The sequence below is a fragment of the Saccopteryx bilineata genome, chromosome 5 (genome assembly GCF_036850765.1).
Source record: "Saccopteryx bilineata isolate mSacBil1 chromosome 5, mSacBil1_pri_phased_curated, whole genome shotgun sequence".
Classification (NCBI taxonomy): domain Eukaryota; kingdom Metazoa; phylum Chordata; class Mammalia; order Chiroptera; family Emballonuridae; genus Saccopteryx; species Saccopteryx bilineata.
In genome coordinates this window covers 210,757,496-210,764,261 of record NC_089494.1, presented here as the reverse complement: position 1 = coordinate 210,764,261, position 6,766 = coordinate 210,757,496, and the positions used below count along the sequence as shown (strand labels likewise).

General features: G+C 39.4%; 1 non-coding gene across 1 annotated transcript; it reads right to left on the bottom strand.

Moving 5' to 3' along the window:
- Positions 1 to 5,858: 5,858 nt before the first annotated feature.
- Positions 5,859 to 5,934, bottom strand: TRNAI-GAU (transfer RNA isoleucine (anticodon GAU)). Its single transcript has one exon. It is a non-coding gene; the product is annotated as a tRNA-Ile (tRNA).
- Between the last annotated feature and the right edge of the window lie 832 nt (positions 5,935 to 6,766).

Here is a 6,766-nt window from a genome sequence, read left to right as displayed (position 1 = left end):
ACAAATGGTAGAAGAAAAATCCTGTATTTGAAGAAAAATCCTGTATTAACCATGATACTATGATTATTGAGAATTTGTAGAAATAGAATGTCATTCTAGGACCTACACCTGTTCTGAGCACAGCTATTTAGTTGCAGATACCAAATGATTCTGCTTTGTTCAAATTTAGGTCTACTAACCAGTGCCTATGACAGATCAAGGGTGAACTCAATCTTCAATTCTCCGGAATAATCTCTAACAGGTGGCTGTCAATAACCCAAAACATTATAATTATGTACCAAGAAGGCCAGCATGTGTACAAGATATATTAAGTATGACTCAGGTTTAGAAAAGCCCCACTACTTTCTATTTTATTATTCATTAGCTCTCTTTGCACAGATTGTGCCTCTTAGCACTGGCATTCGATTTCTCACCTTTCATATACCTTGCACAGTTTTAAAATTTATATATTTATATACACACATACATATATATACACATGCATATATATGTATATATATACACATTTATATATATTATATATTTTCATGTTTATTATAGATATTTATCTAATATAATATAATTTATATTCTATTCTATTCTATTTATATATATATAGCTTCAACTATTTTAGTGTTTAATAACAGAATTTCTAAAATTCAAGTTTGAAATTATTTTCTTAAATTGGATTGCCAGTCTTAGCAAATAAAAAGTAAAAAGACAGAACAGGGAGTTACATTTAAATTTTAGATAAATAACAAATAATTTTTTAGTATAAGTATATCTTATGCAATACTTGGGACATATCTACACTAAAAAAATCATTCCTTTTCTGAAATTCAAATTTATCTGGGTGTGTTATATTTTATCTGGCAATCTTTGGACACAGGCTTAAAACTCTAAGCTGTTACTTTAGCTTTGTCTACTGGTCATTTCAAGGTATTTCATGAGAAATGCACACTTGTTTACAATCTATTTGGAAGCTAAATGGCTTGTTAGGCCCTGACAGTTACTTGCTGTTACAGAGATTTTCAGCATATGTGGTCCTTGATTTGAACTACAGTCAACTCAAAAACCTGTCTATGGTACTCTGTTATTTTCTGCTGTGCTGAAGCCAAGGTAATTATGGATTTCTCTGGAAGAAAACACATCCATTGATTTTAAGTTGTTTTGGGGAATGTTAATTTAATGTAAGTTTCCTTCGGCCCTGACTGCGACTTTCATATATTGTACACAACAGTTGGGTAGAAAACAAAATGCCTTTTGTTGAGAAGTCTGGTGTTTTACCGTTTTTGTTTGTTTAGCTTTAAGGAAGCAATCTGGGTAGAGGAGTCGATGAAAAGCAGAGGAAGTCAGTGCAGGCGTGAAGCAAAGTTCTTTTACCTTAGGTCACTGAACTTCTGAGGTTCAGATTAAATTTTGGTTTAGGGAGTTTTATTTGCCTCAGGTAGCCATCTCAGCAGTCCACCACAGACGAGACAGAAACATGAACGCCCTTCTGTCATTCCGCTGATGTTGGCTCTCAGGACTTCATGAAACCAGCTCCACAGGAAAGCCTAATATTTGAACTTTTCACTCTTGGTTCATTTTATTAGACAGCAGTGAAAGTTATCTTTGTACTAAATGCTGAAAACATAAAACAGCCTTATTAATTAGCCTTTACATTTCTCCCTTCTTCTCTCTTTCAGATAGATTTTTTTTAAAAGTCATTTTCCTTAATTCACTTGTCTGGTATTAAAACATGTTTGAAAGTATAAGTGATAAGGAGAAGGAAAATAAAAAAGATGAGTTACAGAGGGACCACCCAAGAAAAATGTTTTTATACGCTTGCTATTAAATACTTTCCAGTCTTTTGAACTCATTTTTACTTCTGACCTGAACAGAGTAAAACTGAATTTCTCAAACATTAGGGAAAAAAGGAGGAAAATAACATAGTCTGTGTCCAAATTCTTCATAGAACTTGTGGAAGAATCTATAATGTGTTATAACATTTTAGTTATATCCTAAGCAGTTTCTGCATAAATAAATATCTTTTAAAAAAATAAGAATTTATTTTAAAATGGAAAATTGTAACAAAATCCTTATTCTTTTTTTTTATATTTTTAACATTATTATTATTATTTTTTTTTATAATTTTATTTTTTTTAATGGGGTGACATCAATAAATCAGGATACATATATTCAAAGATAACAAGTCCAGGTTATCTTGTCGTTCAATTATGTTGCATACCCATCACCCAAAGTCAGATTGTCCTCTGTCACCCTCTATCTTGTTCTCTCTGTGCCCCTCCCCCTCCCCCTTTCCCTCTCCCATTCCCCCCTCCCCCCTGTAACCACCACACTCTTATCAATGTCTCTTAGTTTCACTATTATGTCCCACCTACGTATGGAATAATGCAGTTCCTGGTTTTTTCTGATTTACTTATTTCGCTTCGTATCATGTTATCAAGATCCCACCATTTTGCTGTAAATGTTCCGATGTCATCATTTCTTATGGCTGAGTAGTATTCCATAGTGTATATGTGCCACATCTTCTTTATCCAAACGGGCTTTTTGGTTGTTTCCATGTCCTGGCCACTGTGAACAATGCTGCAATAAACATGGGGCTGCATGTGTCTTTACGTATCAATGTTTCTGAGTTTTGGGGCAAAATCCTTATTCTCTTCTTTCCTGCTACAATACAATCAAAGTGTTACCCAAGAACCAGGGACCCTCAGCATGGAGCAGCCAAACCGGGGCTTTTTAACCCAAATAAAAATCAAAAGAGGGAAACTGTGGTAGAAGCAAAGATTCAGAAATGAGTCTATTTTTTTAATTTTTATGTCTTTAGTTTCAATATTCTAGAATTATGTTTTTATATACACCTACACACATATGTAATCTCTGAGATTTTGAAACAATTTGTTTATTATATTAATAGAGCACAGCAAAAAGTTCTTTATGGCCTACATTTGAAAATAATTCCCACACCAAGATCATCAGCAATAAAGTTTCAAACTGACCACTGTCAGAATGAGCTGACCCTCGACTTCTTTCTATAGAGAAAATCTAAACACATCCTCCTCCCAGACAGAGGAAATGCTACGTTGTTATGATAGATGCTGATAGATTGAGCAATCAAAAAGATAAATAAAAAGACCTTTCTGGAGTGCACTATTAGATTTCAGAAGACCTCATTTTCAAATGGACGACTACAGTGTCAAAATAAGTATCTATGAGGCATTGTAGCTTTATGTTTTGTGCCTAGAAAACAGTAGATTCTAATGCTAATTAAGGTTTTAATTTGCCACAGGACCGCCAGCAGATCAGGGAACTATTGTGAGTTGGCTTGTCTATAATGCAGAAACACAATCTGCCTCCTATTCCAGGAATCTTGAAGTCTCCTAAGAGAATATTTCTTTAAGTGGTTTTCAAATTAAAAGGAGAAAGTTACTATGGTGTGATTTTTTTTTTAATATGTTCTCTTATGGAAAGATGGCTAAGCATGATGTATAGTCACCAGAATAGATGGGCGTTAGGAGGTCCTGAGTCTCAATGATCCCACACAACTAGGCAGGTCCAAAGCTGCCAAGCAGCCCTGCCCCATGCATTTCCCAGAGGAATGCAACTGAGCCCTCATTAAGAGCATCCGGCTTTATTTTCCTCAACCCACTTCATCACAGACGTCTTGATTTAAGAAACACTTTTTGGGGGTGATGTCAGAGAAATGGCGCCATGAGGAGTGCTCCCCATACCTCTTCCCAAAATTTCAACAAGTTCTATAACCAGAGACAGAAAAACCTATCCCTGGAGCTTCTGGAAGTCCCACACACTGAACAAGAAGGTATGATTGGGTGAAAAGTTGGCTAAATATATAATCAACCCTGAAGGAAATAAGATGGAGAACGGAACAAGTCGCCTTCCTCACTAACCTGAGCAAGGCTGCTTTCACTTGGAACTGAGAGAGAGTGCGGGCTGGGAGCGTGGAGGGAGCCAGGCTGGGGCACAGACGTCCAAGCTGAGGAAAGAGTGTGCCCACGGTGACTAGCCCACGTGAGCCAACACTGCGCCGCTATTACTCCCACATCCTGGTCGGTGAGTATGGACAGTGTGTGAGAGGTTCCTCTTAGCGCCCCAGGAGTGGGTGCCCATGTTTCCGGACAGAGGGGCAGGGTCAGAGGGCTGTAACCAGAGTCTCAGTGTGGTCCCTGCTCTCCAAGCAATAGCATGAGGGGAGTGTGTGAAAGCAAACATCCCTATGCCCAGACTTCTTCCGGGGGTGGGGTGCCTCACCCAGCTATTCAGGCTAACATCCTGGGAAAGAAAAAATATGGAAGCACTAGGGGGAGGAGCGTGCAGGCAGCTTGCAGACTGTCTCTGAAGCAGATCTGTGGATCCAATCGCTGAAATTAGCTTAACTCACAGTCTGCTCACCGCCCAACTGGCTTATGTGGCTCTAGTTGACAAGGTCTCTCTCAGATCAGTGATCTAAGACAAGAGATGTGATATTTTTTAGTGCCTCTTGCTCTACACATAGGGGTGGGGGCAACTTCCTGTCAGCCAATACAGGGTGAAAAACACATTCCTACAAAACAAACCTCAGAGAACACTGCAGAAGTTAGGCTAGGCTGTAGGCTTTTTAACAAGGAAGAAGCCTGCAGAAAGCAATCCCATGGAATACTAAGGCAAATGTAACTAGATATACCTGGGGAACTGAACAGAAGTCAACACGCCCCCCTACCTGCTTAAGCTGGTGGCTCTAATTGGCAGAGCTTTCATACTCAGGGCTGTGCATTATAAAGAGGGACTTGGCAGCTTTTAAAACCTTCTGTTTTGCCTGGGGGGAGTGGTCCCACAGAGTGCTGAGGCATACTGGACATGCCTGGAGGCTCATAGAAAGGCACCTTGAGAGCAATTGGCTTCCAGCCCTGCCTGATTACACTAGCGGCTCTGACTGACAGAGCCTTACCCAGAACCCTGCGCTGAGTGGGGATAGAGTGGGGATCTGCCAGCTCTTTGAGCCTCTTAATCTCCAGGCAGTGGCAGCGGCAACCTCATAGCTGGATCATCAGGCTGCTAATTCAGGAAGGAGAGACTAGGAGAGAGGCTCCAGGAAAATGGACTCTCCCATTGTTGGAGGCTGCAAATGCTAACAAGCCCCGACTACCAATGAGACTGAGCCTAGTATATGACATTGCCATAGAGACACATCAACTGCAAATCTCTACCTAAGAGTGCCACAGGGGCAGAGCCTGGGGTACAGAGCCACCAACCAGGAAGAGGAAGAGGAAAGAAAAAGGATAAAGAGACCCTCTCAAAATCAAGAAAAATCCACAGTCTTTAACAGTCTTTATAACTTTTTCCACTTTTTCTTTGTTTCTTTCATCTTCTTATCTTTATTTATTTTCTTTTTTCTTCTTCCACCTTGGTCCTTTTATTCTCTGCTCATCTTATACTTTTCTCTTCATCTTGAACTACATTACCCATAAGTGTTACATTCCCATTTTTTTTCTTTTCTTTTTTCTTTCTCTCTATGAGGGTTACACTCCAAAACCCTTAACTCTCTCCTTTGTGTGTGTGTGTGTGTGTGTGTGTATTTTTCTGAAGCTGGAAACAGGGAGAGACAGTCAGACAGACTCCCGCATGCGCCCGATGGGGATTCACCTGGCACGCCCACCAGGGGCAACGCTCTGCCCACCAGGGGGTGATGCTCTGCCCCTCTGGGGCATTGCTCTGTCGTGACCAGAGCCACTCTAGCGCCTGGGGCAGAGGCCAAGGAGCCATCCCCAGCGCCCGGGCCATCTTTGCTCCAATGGAGCCTTGGCTGCGGGAGGGGAAGAGAGAGACAGAGAGGAAGGAGAGGGGGAGGGGTGGAGAAGCAGATGGGCGCTTCTCCTGTGTGCTCTGGCCGGGAATCGAACCCAGGACTTCTGCACATCAGGCCGACACTCTACCACTGAGCCAACCAGCCAGGGCTAACTCTCTCCTTTTTTTTTCTTTTTTTCCTTTTTCTTTTTCTCCATCTCTCTTAGTTTCTCTTTTTCTCCTTTACTTTTCTTCTCATTTGATCCTCACTCACAAACAAATTATTTTATTTTGGATTCAAATTTTTTCTTTTTGGCATTTTGCATGCTTTTTACTTTGCTTTTTAACTCATCAGCATTCCCCCCAACCCCGGCTCTCCATTCTATGTAGTTTTTGTTCCACTTAATACAATAGTATTTTTAATTCTTTTTCTTGTTTCCCTCTTATCCCTTTCACTATATCTCTCAGTCAACCATCATTTACAAGCAAATTATTTTATTCTTGATCCAAATTTTTTCCTTTTTTGCATTTTGTGGGTCCCTACCTCCTTTTTGCCCCTTTATCACTTCTTCCCAACTCAGACCCTCTGTCATAGGTAGTTTTGTTCCATTTAGCACAATATAATTCTCAGTTTTTCGGGTGGTATTTTCTCAAAGAGGGAAGGAAAAAAGGAAAAAAAAGAAATAATAATAATTTTTTAAATTATTTTTTATTGTCTTTTTTTACTTTTTATTATTTATTAATTCTCATTAGTGGTATTAACAAAACCACCCTCAGATGCCATTAAGGAAAAGGAAATCAAATATCATGGATACAAAAGACAGAGATGTAGCACAGATAAATGAGGAAAATTCTATAGAAAAAAATTTAACAGATTGGAAAACTTGGAGTTAAATGACAGAGAATTTAAAATAGAAATCCTAAAAATACTCAGAGATATACAAGAAAACACAGAAAGGCAATTTAGGGAGCTCAAAAAACAACTCAACAAACATAAAGAACA